Here is a 17,313-nt window from a genome sequence, read left to right on the forward strand (position 1 = left end):
AGATCATACAAAAATTCATCCTTGTTTAAGAATCCATGGCTTAAGAATGAACTATGTGATTTTGAGAACATAACAAGTTCGGTTTAGCTATTAGAGTGGTCACTAACTCTTTGAACTCTTATCATAAACCTTTGAACAAATATAAGTTATAATTTGTGAGAACGAGTAGCTTACCACTTGTTGCCAATTTGTCATTATATGTTTTCCTACTATGCAAATAAGTTGAAATTAATTCTCTAGAGAGTTGTTATAGTTCAAGAAAGCCTATGCAAAGAGATATAATTAAGGTTGTCGATAGTAAAGCCATGGATAATTTTACAATTATCTAAATAGAGTGAGAGATATGATAATGAATCACATGGCATAATACATTAGTAGACAAAGATGCAACTAATGATGTGTTTTTTATAGTAAGAAGGGCTAGTAGGTATGGTTTTGATCCATCAATGAAGTTATGCAAGCCTTGACTGATAAGAAAATGCTTGATGTAAGCCTTCTAGATAGTTTTCTTTCATTAGTTTTAGGAAGATATAACGACAAGCATTGGTAGCAAATAGTATGTTGTTGTAGTTTGTTGGCTAATTAGAAGAGAAGAAATAGGTTATTGTTCTTTATATCTAAGAGTGCAAAAGAGATTATCAGAGAAAATCATGGATATTGTTAAACAAAGTTTGTGATACCATATAAGATTATAGAAATGGAAAGAAGAAAAGGAGAATTATACATAAAATATTTTGCCCCTTTGCTATAATTTTTTTTAAAATTAGATTTAATGTATTTCTCACACATTACAAGTATATATTTATATATGATAACCCTAGTAAATATAAAAATAAATAAATAACAATAAAAATATATTTCCTTGTATAGGCAAGGAGTCTTTTAAGCCATGCAGGGAGTTATCCGCTTTAGCTCGCCCTATCCTTGGTATTGCATCATAATAAACAAAAGAAAAATCAATTTTTTAATTATCAGCATAATAAATTCAAATTAACGCGTCCTTACTCAATAAGATAAAACATGTGAAACATTTGTTTCTCGAGATCGAAAGGACACACTCTACAGATCATGGTTTTGAATGTGATAGTGTTAAGTGATCTAGATATACGTCAACAATTATTAATGAAGATCATGCTTATCGAGTAGCATTGCATACTTCATTAAATTAATATTTAAAAACAATTTATAACAGCCAACGTATATTTAATATTTTTATTTCATTTCTTTTGATAACCCGGGTTTCTGACCAGCTTATGCGCATCACAATTATTCCTGAGTTTAATAAACACCCTACAAGTCTAGTGAGTAGGCAAGGCATCAGGGGTGACATGCATGTACAGAAAAAATTAAACCTAGATGTAGAGAAAAAAAAAAAAATTTCCGCTAGATCACGAACTCAAATGCATATTTAATATTAAATATATTAGAAATAGTTCGAAGAATAAGAGTATATACAGGCTTATCTACTTCACCATATCCTACCTTGGAGCTTGTTGGCTCGTGTTTCATGCTCATAAATAATCCAAGAGGTCAACGGTTAAAAGCTGGAGGGTAAATTACAGTACTCTGATATTATCTTAAAAATTTTATTACAATATATTAGTTAACAAATAAATTAATTTAAATAATCCATTAAGATAAAAAAAAAAATCTTATGAAATTAACTTAAAACCACTAAACACTACATTAACATTACAAAACAATATGTCTGTATAGAAGATATTAGACATTAATATTAGACATTAATATTCAAATTTTGATGCTTTTTTTTTTATATTAAAAACCAATATAAAACATATTATCAGAATATTGACCTAACGGATTTTCAGAAAACTCATTTAAAATATCATTAGAATGTTCTCCTATTTCTTTTTTTAAATAGTATTAGTTAACTGGCATTGAAATAAAATAATGAGAAACATCGGTATGTAAGTAGTAAATATTAATGTATATATAATACTTTTGAATGTTTATATCGGAATAATAAACTTTTAATCTGTATATATATATATATATATATATATAATTTGTACATCTGTGTGCGCATGCGCACGCAAAGTAGCTAGGACTACATTTAATTTTTCAAGTGGCTGTCGTATCACCCAAATTCTCCTGTCAAACCAATAAAACTCAACGCAGAAAGGCCAAATGGTGGACTAATCAAATAGTGGTACTAAAAGCTAATAGCAACAACAGCTGAACTCAGAAGTATTTGACATCATTGAGGGAAGTGCTTGAGACTAATCATAAACACAAGATGACCTTTCACTACGCTAAACGTTCAAAAACTAATTCTACCTCCATTGCAAGGCCACAGCATCAATGACTAGACAAACCACTCATGGTCCAGATCACTGATGACCTTAAAATTAATCTGCATTTTGGCAGTATTAGTAGGATCCTCGACCCCTACAAGTATTTCATTCCTTGGAAAAAATAGATGATTCTTTGTACTGAATTGGACAAGCTCATAACTCGTCATACATTGGCTATGGAGAAAAATTCTGTCAGCTGGAATGAGATCGATTGGCATCATAGAACAGGACAAAGTCAGTACGACCTTTGAGGGTTCCACTTGGTTTAAATATAGATTCAGTAGAGAGGTTATGAGAATATATAAGGAGGTCTCTCATGATCGTTTGAATCACAACACTAGCTAGAATTCATACGAGGAGAAACAGTGATATCATGGCCAATTTGAAGTTTTGGGTATGCCTTGTTTTGCTGTTTCTTACATTAACAATGTCAGAAACTAGACATCTTGATCAGCCTTACCTCGGGAGGAAGAACCTAGCAAGGGTTTTGCAAGAACTGCAAGAGAAATCGAAACAAGTCGATGTCAGCTTCACAGATGATGGAGACGTGGCTCGAAGCCCTTACGAATCCAAACGACTCAGCCCAGGAGGGCCAGACCCCAAACATCACTAAAATCTCACGACAGGACTTCCATGCATGTTCATTCAAGTTCCGGCACCAACTGCAAAACCAAAGTGAGACTAGTTTTTTTTATAAGGTTCGGTTTGTGACTGTGAATGCTATTATATAATGAAAAATGTAATGGAATGTATAAGAGAAATTCTAGCTTTTGGCATCGGACTCAATTGTTCATGAACTGAATTATCATGAACAAAGATCAATATATTTGCACTAAATTCCATCTTGTTTTTCTCTAGCTTTTCTTAATTTCTTCTACTAACTTGGGCAAACCAAGACCATGTCTCCCTCTTGGATCAATATGTTTTTAGTCATTTCTTTTTTGGATTAGATTTCATCCATTGAAACTTAGTTCACTAACTCCTATTTAATAGACTATCCATACCAGAATTATTTATATTAAATTCTAGTTGGGTCTTATTTATTGAACCACTTGACCGGCATGTAATTAAAAATTTAACGTAAAGTATCATTTTTTATATAAAGGGAGCTTGAAAAATAATACATTCAACGGGAAGGCAAAGACATTTTCTTTAGGATGCAATATTTAAGCTTTATAACTATTAGAATATGCACTTAGATTCACAACAAAACACTATAAAAGTGGGTGCTCTTTGAATATAAAATAGTCCTCAAGATTCGAACGTGCAACATCAAAAAACTTTTTTGGTTCCTTGTATGATCACTAGAGTTCTCCATGTAGTGTTGAAAATCCATCACTTTAATTAGGGCAGTGCTATAGCATATTGAATTTATTTGAAAATGCTTACTGCCTTAGAAGGTATTCAACATTCTTCAGATCATGCTATCTTTATTGAAAATGACAAGTTCTTCAACGAACAGTCACAAGCTGAGGAGCACATGAATCCAAATTCCCGCATGGGAAAAGGTAACATGAGCGATCCTTGAACAATATAAAAATTAATTCTCTTGCAATAAAATATACTTGTATAGGGTTTTATCTACCTATTTTATTATTTTGAACACCATTTTTCTATTTTGTATTAGAGTAATTATTATGTAAGTTTGAATATGAGAAGTTAGTAATTGAAGCAACTAAAATATTTGATTGCTAATGAGTTGCTAAAAAAACAATTCTTGAGTTGAAACATCTCTTTAAAACAAAAATGATATATTTGAATAGATTAAGGGGAAAAAAATGGTGGGAGGCAAGCATAGGCGGAGGCATGACAAAGGCTGGGGTGGGCTTTAGCCCAGGTCAAGATTTTATCAATATTTTTTAATTAGTTTTATGTAAAAAACATTTATAATTTTCAATTAAATTATCAAAAAATTCTAAAAATTTATGTGGAGCCTTCTAATATGATGTTTTAGCTTGGGTTAAAATTTCAGAATTTTTGGAGAAATTTAGAAATTTGATAAAAATCACAATTTGATCAGTTTTACGTTATTGGACGTAATTTTCAATCCGACCATCAGATCGAGTTTAAATTTTACGAGGAATCTTAAAATATATTGAATAAAATCTAGTTAAGAGTTTAGGATGAATGGAGCTTGGTAGTGCTAACAAAAAAAAAGACCGTCAAATAAAAGCAAAATGACTCATTAAGAGTAAAATAATTATTTTCCATTAAAAATAAAAAAAATTAGCTCCTCCTTCCTTTTATATGTTGCCGACTGAGCAGAAACAGAATAAAAGAAGAAAGAAAAGAAAATGCGAGAGAGAAATAGAAAAAAATAAGGGAAAAACATAAAAAAAATTCAAGGAAAAAAAAAAGTGAGAGAATAATCTTGTAAACTTATAAAGTCCAACTTATAAAACACTAATCTAGGGAAGAATCAAGTGAAGGAAGAAGGAATTAAAAGAGGAAAAAAATTTAATTACTTTGTTTTCCAGTTGACATGATATTGTTATTTTATCTCGGTTGAAGAGTTGTTACAATATCGATTCAGACAACTTATAAAACACTAATCTAGGGAAAAATCAAGTGAAGGAAGAAGGAATTAAAAGAGGAAAAAAATTTAATTACTTTGTTTTCCAGTTGACATGATATTGTTATTTTATCTCGGTTGAGGGGTTGTTACAATATCGATTCAGATTCGATTATAGATGAATTATATTCTACAAAACATCGAAGGATGTAACTTTAATAGTGAGTTTATTTTTACTTTCGCTTTAATTTTATGTACTTTCAAATTTATTTTTTAATACTTTGGATAGTGTATTTGAATTAAAACTTTACTATTAATTTTAAAAATTTAAGTACATGAATTAATAATTGATCTTAAAAAATATTTATATATTTATTTAATAGCCCAGGATAAAACAAATTCCTTGCTCCGCCCTTGGAGGCAAGGCTAATTGGGGGATGGTGGAGACCTCAAGGAGTGGTCTGTTGATAGATGGGAGCCAAGCCACAATACCAGCACTCACACATCAATATATATGAAGATGCTCAAGGACACCATAAGTGTTGATACTTGTACTTACCAAAAACAAAATTAAATAAGTTCCACTGAACTACATAAAAAGAAAAAATATATATAACAAAAGCTTAAAGTTCTAAATCATTATTTAACTAATCAATCAATTAATGAACTGTGCATTGTGGGCAATTTCTCAAATATAATCCTTCAAAAATTATTTAATATTATATATAAAGGATCGATGTTATACAAAATCATGAATTAAGTTTCATGAAATTGCTTTTAGATTTTTTTTTAATGAGATTACTTCCAATGATTATTCGTTATTCACGTATGTGTTCATATTTAGAAAACTCTTAGAATGAAAGGATACATAATTTAAATAGATTACATACATAATACATAGGTTTGTGGAGAAGTTATAAGAGATTTTATTCAATGAATTTAGGTCATTAATGGAATGATGCGTTTTATTAGAAATTAAGAATGAATATACTTATTTGTTGAGAAAAATCCTAAACTGGTTTTTTTAAAAATATACATTTTTTATTAAAAGAAGTAATATTTTATGAAGTTGTGAAAATTTTATTCAATGAATTTATACTATTAATGAAATAATGTGTCTTATTAAATAGAATAAATATTGAAACAATGTATATTTACCAAAGATTTAACACACGTTTAACGAGGGAATCCTAAAAAGGTCGTTTTCAAAAAATATGTATTTTTACTGAAAATTTACTTTATGTAAAGGGGTTATAAATTAAAACTATAATAAATGAATTGAGATCATTATGTTTTATTAAAAATATATAACTAAAACTAATTCTTATCCATTTGACCCTTTTGTAGATCCTATTGTTGCTATGATTTCCAAGGCGTCTGTTAATGGATCAACAGAAAAGGATGGATTAATCTACTCATATTGTAAGAAAAGCCGACTTACTGAGGAGAATGGTTTAAAACAGAATGGCTTTCTTGCCTGGTATTTGGACCGTCGTTAGTAGCTTGGATATATTTGGAATTATGGTAACGGTTATGATTTAAAATGTTTTTTATTTAGAAATACATTAAAATAATATTTTTTATTTTTTAAATTAAATCAACACATCAAAAATATTAATGTATCTATATAGTATATTTTTCTAGAGGGGTTGGCCAGCAACAATCAATTCATCAAATAATAACTTAGCGTGCTGCATATATGTAGTAACCAAAGCATCTCCTTGCTAAAGATCTTAAAAAACCCCATGGAATTGCATAACACGAGAATTTGATGGAGAAGCGAGCACTTTCTCAAGAATATACCAAACACAAGAAAAAGTCTGACAATCTACCACGAGATATAGGGAGTCCATAAAGAGGGAGGAGAGTAACGCATTTAAAATAAGCTAATCATATTGCTTCCAACAAAGAAAAGAAGGGTTGATTGCCGAAGAAGAACCATCAGAACAATCAGAAATATGAAAGGGAGGACACGACGCTGAGCCATTGACAAAGTGAAAAACACCTTGACCAAGAAGATATGGTTTCATCTGCATTCGCCAGTAGAGATAGTTTGTGATTGTAAGCTTCAACAAGGCCACTTGAAGAGTGTTGGATAACGCAACAATAGAAGGAGTCATTGTCCCCATGATGTGAAGAGAGACGACAGAAAAATGAAAGAAAGAGTCATGGTTCTGCTCTGCAGGTTGGGGTTACTACTGATGGGAGAAGGAACCAGCGATAGCAGCTTTTAAGTGGCTAGTTGGTTGGGCTACACCGCTGTTTTGGTGAGGGGAGTAAGTGGCAGCAATAGTAGAGTCCGTTTTGGAGAGGGAGAGAGGAGGCCGACTACAAGGAAGGAAAGGAGAAGAAGAGTTCTGATAGCAAAAAGCTCTGATACCAAGTTAAAAATAATTAAAATGCTTAATCAATTGGTTAACCAACCTTTTCTATATATATATATATATATATATATATATATAGTGGGCAATATATAATAGTAATGGTGGGGTTACAACACAAGAGCATAATCACAATATTTTCTATATAATATATTTTCTATATAGATATATTTTCTAAATAATAATTTTTTAATAAATAAAAATAAAATAAATTTTAGACTTTAAGGCCGCACAAAATACAAGTCCTACTGCCACCAATCCGGGACTAGATGCCCTTGCATGGAATGGAGGCTGTCACATCTACCAATTTGTCCAGCTCGTCCAGGCCACTGTCCAGCAATGAAAGAGGGCTGAATTTGTTGTCAGCTGTGCCATGTTGTCGTTCATCGGTGGATGCTACTCGTAGCTCAAATCAACAAGGCAAGTCTCTTCTTATACCTAATTGGCTATGGCTCAACAGATCGCATGAAAAATGACAGGTCTTTGTTTCACGCTTGCCGTGAGTATGCGATCACTACAAATGGTGATAAAATTAATGTGGCTGAGGAATCTTACACCATCTATCTTATTACATCATACTTAATTTATCTGTTCCCTTTTTATCAAATAGTTTATTATCTATTAGTCAGATTACCAAAATACTAAACTGTGTTGTTATAATGATCCCTGAATTTTGCTTACTGTCAGATATCTAGACATGGATGATCGTTGGCATGGTACTAATAGGAAGGTCTCTACTTTGTCGATAATGTGTGATGACAGGGGCGGAGCAAAAAACAAAAAAAATTAGGGGAAGCTAAATTAAAAACATTTTTTTATAGGAGAAATTTCTAGGTAACATTGTTGTGTAAATATGTTTTTGGTTGTTAATGGCCTACTAGTTGTTTTTCCCTTTAATTCATGCTCTAATTAAAACTTTCTTTGTAACTTTTTTTCTATAAATATTTACAAAGAAAATTAAAGCTAGAAAATACATTTCTTTACGGGGGGTCGAGACTCCTGCCTGCCCTACTTCTGCCACCATGTGATGAAGCAAGGTTCATCATGTAACTGTTATACAAAGAGATATAATCCAGGAAATTTGATTCTGGCATCTACGATGAGAACATGTTTGTTTTGAATATTTACATCATCTACTTCCATCTTTGTTTTTGTATATGTATTTGAATTCAGTGTGAAATTTTTAATTTGGTTAAGGATGATGTAACTGGCTATCACTTTTACGATGAGTACAAGAAAGATTAACACTTAAATATTGAAAGGTATTGATGCTTTGTTTTATCAAAAGGGACAAGAAAAATCCACCTGCCTTGACAGGATTTCCATTAGGTTCTTCGGAACATGGCTTTCCCATTTGATTGTGCTGTGTGGCGCTACAATAAAATTAATTTTTCGTGAAATTTTTTGACAACATTTAATTGTTGCAGTGTAAAACCTAATGGCAATCTAAACAGTTTTCGTGATTATATTTGTGCAGTGCATTTTTAACTTTCTTTTAATTTAGTGTTTATAAAAATTTTGATTAGTATAGATGTTGTGACAAAAAAAAAACAAAAAACAAATTAGGTTACTGAGCTCACAACCTAAAAATTGATTTTAATTGACAAAATATTTTATTAACAATTAAGTTTTATTTTTATCAGTATATAAATCATCAATGGATTCCTCGATGAAAACCTCTCATCGAAGAGTTTCTCAATAGGCATATCAAGTTCTTCGGTAATTCAGTCAATACAGTTACTTACTATTGAAACCTTGGACATAAAATTCATGTTAAAAGAACATTAAATTAAAAGGAAATGATGTTAAATATAAGTTATGATAGATATCTTTTCTTTACAACACTTTCTATATAAATTCATGTAAAAAGCTTTATATTGTAAGCTTGACCAGAAAAAATAATTTATTTTTTAAATCATCAAAGTTAAGAGGTAATTTTATTGGAATGTTTTTTAATTTTATTAAAATTAAAAGGTGGTTAACCTTGCAAAACTTCAAAATTGGTCATTTAAAAGATACCTACCTCGTCAATGAAAAATTCAAAGATTTTTCAAATGGTTTCATTCTCAAGGTGAATTACATGTTTTGTGAAAAAAATTAAAGATATATTAAAATAGTCTCATTTTCTAGGTGTCCTACCTTTTTATATATAAAAAAACTTAAAAAATTTTCAAAATGGTCTTATTCTGTAGGTGACCTACCTGTTTTTTTGTAAAAAATTCAAAGATTTTTCAAAATGATTACATTCTCTAGGTGACTTACCTAGTTTGTGAAAAATTCAATGGTTTTTTAAAATTTTAAAATCTAGTTTTTTTGAAGAAAAATAAATTTAACAAAAGGATAAAAAAATAAGAACCAAATTATATATATATCAATACACCGTAAATTTGGATTGAATGATAAAATTAAAAACCATCAAAATTTTTACAAAAGAACTAAGGAAAAAAAAATAGAGATCTAAAGAAGAAGAACTGGAAAAAAAATATATAGATGAAAAATTAGAATTAAAGGATTAAATTGAAAACGAATAAAATTTTAACAAAAAGATTAAAAACAAAAAATAAAAATCAAAAGAATAAGGGTTGAAGTTAAAATATTGATAACAAAGAGAACCAACCTGTATTTTTCAGGGTAGAAGAGAGAGAGAGAGAGAAAAAAAATTTGACTGGCAACAAACCACCCTGTCACTATCGACACGCACCACATTAGAAGAAAGAGAACACGGCGATGCATCCAAATACACGACGAATAAGCATTTTATGTCGCTGGGAGGCTCCACACTTGCCACCCAAAGTGCACGGGTGCCTCCCACATGTTGGTGCGTGCATGCTAACAACTTTTTTGGATTAATTAATTTTTAATTGAATTATAAACCAAAATGCCTTTGATTATCACAATAATTACAAGAAAAAAAAAACATGAAGGAAAAGACTAAAAGGCTCTTCAACCTATGATTTAAATTTTTTTATTCGAAGGACATACTTATCAATTTATGTAGATGAATAAATAAAAAGATATTTATACACCTTTTCGCCAATTTTATAATTTTTTTATTTTAAGGGCAGTCAAGTCACTTTATTGTGCTTAAAAATAAGAAGATAGAATTATACCCTAGTATAATCCTTTCATAATTAATGCACATTGTAAAAAAGACTAAAACACCCCCAACACAAAGGCAATTAGATTTTTTTTGAAAAAACAAGAATGTCAATGAACAGTAAAATCAATCTACATACATGATGTTTTTACCTCTGGCTTTAGCTTTTTTATATAAATTATATGGAAATAAATAATTGGTTGGTTGGATTATCTAGCATAAAAATACAATAATTATCGAAATTTGGAGTTTTTTTCTTTCGAAATAGAGTAAAAAGAGGGTAAAATAATAGTTGAAAACTTAATTAGAAAAATAAAATAATTTAGTGGCTAAACTGTTTGGAAGTAGGCAGGGCACATGTGGGGGTATTTAAGTCTTCTGCTTCGCATGAGGAAGTGATGTCGCGAGGTAGTCTAGAATCCCACATCGAGGAAAAACAAGAAGGGACATAAGGCATGCGGGTATAAATTAGAAGGCCTCAGCAACGGTACACATACTTACCTGGACGGGATCAATGGGTGATCCTGAAGGCCCATGGTCTAGGTCTGTGACCTCTATTGCACGCTGGAGGGGTGCTGGCCTAAGGTCTCCCCAAGAGGGAGAGCCTACGTCAAAAAACGTCAAAATTTGTGGCAGAGGGGGCTGCGCCAGTCGCGGCCCCTAACCAATTCTAGTTCAAAATTTACTTAGCTGAAACCCTAATATAAAACATCGGCAAGCCTGTTATTGATCTTTACTATTCCAAAAGTAACGGGCCAGATAAGTCAGCTTGATATGTGAGCTCAGCAATTCGAAAGTGGACACTCAGTGAATGACGCACGGGTCCAGCAACCATGAAGTCGGTTTCCTCAATCAACAATAATTAATTTGAAAAACTCACTACTCTGGTCTGCCATGGCATGAACTTGCAGGCAGTAGACAAGATTGAACTGCATAGGCTGCATCTATATGTCATTGACTCCAAAATGTTCAACAAAGCGACTTGCATGCACAAAAGGTAATGAATAGAATAATGCATACTGGACTTGCACGAGCTTAAAATCAGGTTGCATTCATCGAATAAGAAGAAAAAAGAAGGGGGGAGTACTCTCTCTTGTAACTGTGCCAGGGTCACCTCGGACCAGATAATTCGACTGCGTGTAGATTTTCTGTGGAGTCAACAATCCAGTCAGAATTAGGATGAGGAGCTAATTCCACCTCCTGACGTAGAACTTCAACCTTTTGCCACTCATCCCATCTCTCTGCCACATCCGACATCTTAGGCCGCTCCATTGGGGAGCCTTGAGTGCAGAGCAGGGCAACCTGGATTAGCTGCTCCACCTCAGCTTCCACATATTTGTTTTGGAGATCAGGATCGACTAGCATTTCTAGCTTTTTCTCCTTGAGAAGTCCTTTTACCTGAGACAGTATCAAGTGCATCAGGTACATGAACAGACACAACTACACAATACCTCGACAAAAACATAAATAAAATAAGAGCACAGTATCAAGTGCATCAATTTTTCTTTTCTCTAATACACTCTTCATCCAGACTCGTGACCTTTGGCTTGAAAAGTAACATGAGTTTTTGCAATGACCTACTTACCATCTGGTTTTGTGAAAAAGGGAGTACTATTCTGGAAAAAAAAAGATGGGTGTTTAAAGGGTTGATAAAACTAGAAAGGTTTTTTCTTTTGTCTATTGGCTTATATGAAAGGATGAAAGGAGGTAGACCTCCTTCTTTTTTATTGTTGATGCTTAGGCCCAAAGCTTATATATATATATATTGTTAAATAATATTTATGTTGTCTTATTTATTAAGGGTAGAATAGTACTTTCAGTTTAACCTATATATACTTTATTTGTAATTAGGTTAAAACTATGCATTCATAATATACAGTTTATTCAGAATTCTAGCCTTTTTTTTTTGTGTTTGATCTCAATTAGTTTAACATGGTATAAGAGCTGGTTTTATGGAATGAAGCTTAATCCCAAATACAGCTTCGCGGATCCAACTTCTGCAAAAAAAATTTAAAGTGATATTTTGTCTTCCGTTTCTGCAAAATTAGGTATTTCGACAGTTTCTGCAATTATTTTGGTATTTCATCTTCCCTTCAGCTTCTGCAATTTGGTATCTGCGTTCAGTTTTTGCAAATTTGTTTTGTGTTTTGGGAGTAATCGTATAATTTCGAGAAGATATTTGTTTAGTTTCTGCAATTGAGTATTTTGTCTTCCGCTGCTTTTGCATTCTGGTTATCTGTGATTGTTGATTATGGCTACTGAAAGAGATGATTCGCTTCAGTCTGTGAGTGTGAGGTTGGATGGGAAGAACTATTTATATTGGAGTTATGTAATGAGAAATTTCCTTAAGGGTAAGAAGATGTGGGGGTATGTTAGTGGAACTTATGTGATACCTAAGAATATTGAGGGGGAGGATGCTGGTTTGATAGATACATGGGAAGCAAATAATGCAAAGATCATTACTTGGATCAACAATTCTGTTGAGCATTCAATAGGTACGCAGTTGGCGAAATATGAGACAACAAAAGAGGTTTGGGATCATCTGCAAAGGTTATTCACACAACCAAATTTTGCAAAACAGTATCAATTAGAGAATGACATACGAGCTCTTCATCAGAAGAATATGAGTATTCAAGAGTTTTATTCTGCTATGACAGATTTTTGGGATCAATTGGCTCTTACAGAATCGACAGAATTAAAGGCATGTGGTGCCTATATTGAGCGTAGAGAGCAGCAAAGATTGGTACAGTTTTTAACAGCACTTCGCAGTGATTTCGAAGGACTTAGAGGTTCAATTCTGCATCGTTCTCCACTGCCTTCTGTTGACTCTGTTGTCAGTGAGTTATTGGCTGAAGAAATATGTTTTCAGTCTTATTCTGAAAAAGGAATTCTTTCTGCTTCAAATCCTTCTGTACTAGCAGTACCTTCTAGGTCATTCTCTAATCATCAGAATAAGTCTCACACAAGGGTTGGCTTTGATGAGTGCAGCTTCTGTAAGCAGAAAGGTCATTGGAAGGCTCAGTGTCCTAAGTTGAGACATCAGAATCAAGCTTGGAAATCAGTCACAATCTAATGCTCATAGACCACCTCAGGGTTATAAACCACAACACCACAATACTGCAGCAGTAGCTTCCTTGAGTTCTATTATCGATCCTAATATTTTGGCTGAGCAATTTCAGAAGTTTCTCTCCTTGCAGCCACAAGCAATGTCTGCTTCTTCTTCCATAGGTCAGTTGCCTCATAGTTCCTCAGGTATGTCACATTCTGAATGAGTCTTGGATTCTGGTGCTTCTCATCATATGTTTCCAGATTCCTCATCTTTTACCTCTGTATCCCCTTTATCCTCCATTCCTATTATGATTGCTGATGGCACTCAAATGCCCTTAGCAGGTGTTGGTTCTGTTGTCACACCTCACATGTCTCTCCCTAATGTTTATCTTATTCCACAACTCAAATTGAATCTTACGTCTGTTGGTCAAATATGTGATTCTGGTGATTATTTAGTCATGTTTTCTGGTTCCTTTTGTTGTATACAGGATCTGCAGTTTCAGAAGCTGATTTGGACAGGCCGTAGGGAGAATGGACTATATATTTTAGATGAGTTAAAAGTGCCAGTTGCTGCTGCTGCCGCTGCTACTACTACAGTTGATTTGTCTTCCTTTCGTTTGAGTATTTCATCTTCTAGTTTTTATTTATGGCATTCCCGTCTAGGTCATGTTTCGTCTTCTCGTTTGAGATTTTTGACATCCACAGGAGCTTTAGGAAATTTGAAAACTTGTGACATTTTTGATTGTAGTGGATGTAAATTGGCAAAATTTTCCGCTTTACCTTTTAATTGAAGTATTTCTGTTTCTTCTTCACCATTTGATTTGATTCATTCTGATGTATGGGGACCTTCTCCTATTGCCAAAAAAGGAGGGTCTCGATATTATGTCTCTTTTATTGATGATCATACTCGTTATTGTTGGGTTTATTTAATGAAACATCGTTCTGAATTCTTTGAGATATATGCAGCTTTTCGAGCTCTTATCAAAACTCAATATTCTAATGTGATTAAATGTTTTAGGTGTGATTTAGGTGGGGAATACACTTCTAATAAATTTTGCCAATTGCTTGCCCTAGATGGAACCATCCACCAAACTTCATGTACAGATACTCCTGAGCAAAATGGTGTTGCTGAAAGAAAACATAGGCACATTGTCGAAACTGCTCGTTCTCTCTTGTTGTCTGCTTTTGTTCCTAGTGAGTTTTGGGGAGAAGCTGTTCTTACTGCTGTAAGCTTGATTAATACAATTCCATCTTCTCATAGTTCGGGTCTATCTCCTTTTGAAAAGTTATATGGGTATGTCCCTGATTATTCCTCATTTAGAGTCTTTGGTTGTACTTGTTTTGTTCTTCGTCCTCACGTAGAACGAAGTAAGCTATCCTCTCGATCCGCTATTTGTGTCTTTTTGGGCTATGGTGAAGGTAAAAAGGGTTATCGTTGTTTTGATCCAATAACTCAGAAACTTTATGTGTCGCGTCATGTTGTCTTCCTTGAGCATATACCTTTCTTTTCTATTTCATCCACTACTCATAACCTGACTAAATCTGATCTTATTAGTATAGATCCATTTTCTGAGGATTCTGGTAATGATAGCTCTCCCCATGTTCGATCAATTTGTACTCATAACTCTGCAGGTACTGGTACTTTACTCTCTAGCACACCTGAAGCTCCATTCTCATCTACAGCCCCTCAAGCTTCATTTGAGATTGTGGATCCACCTCCACGTCAGTCCATCCGTATTCGTAAGTCCACAAAACTACCAGATTTTGCTTATTCTTGTTATTCTTCATCATTTACTTCCTTTTGAGCCTCTATTCATTGTCTTGTTGAGCCCTCTTCCTATAAAGAGGCAATTCTTGATCCGCTTTGGCAACAAGTTATGGATGAGGAACTTTCTGCATTGCATAAGACAGATACTTGGGATCTGGTTCCTCTACCTCCTGGTAAGAGTGTTGTTGGTTGTCGTTGGGTGTATAAGATCAAGACTAATTCTGATGGGTCTATTGAGCGATATAAAGCTAGGTTGGTTGCCAAAGGATACTCTCAACAGTATGGTATGGACTATGAGGAGACATTTGCTCCGGTTTCAAAAATGACTACTATTCGTACTCTTATTGTCGTAGCTTCGATTCGTCAATGACATATTTCTCAACTTGATGTTAAAAATGCCTTCTTGAATGGAGATCTTCAAGAAGAAGTTTATATGGCACCCCCTCCTGGTATTTCACATGACTCTGGATATGTTTGTAAGCTTAAGAAAGCATTATATGGTCTCAAACAAGCACCCCGTGCTTGGTTTAAGAAATTCTCTATTGTGATCTCGTCACTTGGCTTTGTTTCTAGCAGTCATGATTCTGCTTTTTTTATTAAGTGCACTGATGCAGGTCGTATCATTCTGTCTTTATATGTTGATGACATGATTATTACTGGTGATGACATTGATGGTATTTCAGTTTTGAAGACAGAGTTGGCTAGACGATTTGAGATGAAGGATTTGGGTTATCTTCGATATTTCCTAGGTATTGAGGTAGCATACTCACCTAGAGGTTATCTTCTTTCTCAGTCGAAATATGTTGCAGATATTCTTGAGCGGGCTAGACTTACTGATAACAAGACTGTGGATACTCTTATTGAGGTTAACGCAAGGTACTCTTTTTCTGATGGTTTACCTTTGATAGATCCTACTTTATACCGCACTATTGTTGGGAGTTTGGTATATCTCACCATTACTCGTCCAGATATTGCATATGTTGTTCATGTTGTTAGTCAGTTTGTTGCTTCTCCTACTACTGTTCATTGGGCAGCTGTTCTTCGTATTTTGCGATATCTTCGGGGTACAGTTTTTCAAAGTCTTTTACTTTCATCCACCTCTTCCTTGGAGTTGCATGCATACTCTGATGCTGATCATGGTAGTGATCCCACAGATCGCAAGTCTGTTACCGGGTTTTGTATCTTTTTAGGTGATTCTCTTATTTCTTGGAAGAGCAAGAAACAATCTATTGTTTCTCAATCATCCACCGAAGCAGAATATCGTGCCATGACATCTACTACCAAAGAGATTATTTGGTTACGTTGGTTACTTGTTGATATGGGAGTTTCCTTTTTCCATCTTACTCTTATGTATTGTGACAACCAGAGTTCTATTCAGATTGCTCACAACTCGGTTTTTCATGAGAGGACTAAGCACATTGAAATCGATTGTCATCTTACTCGTCATCATCTCAAGCATGGAACCATTACTTTGCCTTTTGTTCCTTCTTCATTGCAGATTGCAGATTTCTTTACCAAGGTGCATTCCATATCTCGTTTTCGTTTTCTAGTTGGCAAACTCTCGATGCTTGTAGCTGCCGCATCGTGAGTTTGAGGGGAGATGTTAAATAATATTTATGTTGTCTTATTTATTAAGAGTAGAATAGTACTTTCAGTTTAACCTATATATACTTTATTTGTAATTAGGTTAAAACTATGCATTCATAATATACAGTTTATTCAGAATTCTAGCCTCCTTTTTTTTGTGTTTGATCTCAATTAGTTTAACATATATATATAGGAGGAAAAGGAGTTGAGAGCATGTAAAAAAGGGAGACATTATGTGATCTTATATTTTGTTTATTATTTCTTTGTTTATGTGTTGAGTATGTTGATATTAGCATATGGAATGAACATTTTTATTTTTCTTGACAACAACGAGTATTTACATGTAATGAGAAAGGATGTGTAGGCTTTTATTTGTTTCTTAAATATGGATTATAGGCTGGTTGGAAGACCTATTCCGACCAATTATAATTCTTAAAAAAAGTTTGGATTGGGGGTTTTGAAGCTCTGTTTGATTGGCCTTATTCCTTTTAGTAGGAATATCATCATTGCACTTTCAAGTATATTTTACCCTATTATGCTATCTTATTTAAAAAAAAAAAAAAAGAGAGTAAAGAAAAAGAAAATAAAAAATAGAGTATTTAAAC

The 17,313-nt window shown here is 33.3% G+C and overlaps 1 pseudogene; it reads left to right on the top strand.

Annotated features, from left to right (window-relative positions):
* Positions 1-10,798: 10,798 nt before the first annotated feature.
* Positions 10,799-10,968, top strand: LOC118046637 (U1 spliceosomal RNA; annotated as a pseudogene).
* Positions 10,969-17,313: the final 6,345 nt, after the last annotated feature.

This window comes from Populus alba, chromosome 13, assembly GCF_005239225.2.
Source record: "Populus alba chromosome 13, ASM523922v2, whole genome shotgun sequence".
NCBI lineage: Eukaryota > Viridiplantae > Streptophyta > Magnoliopsida > Malpighiales > Salicaceae > Populus > Populus alba.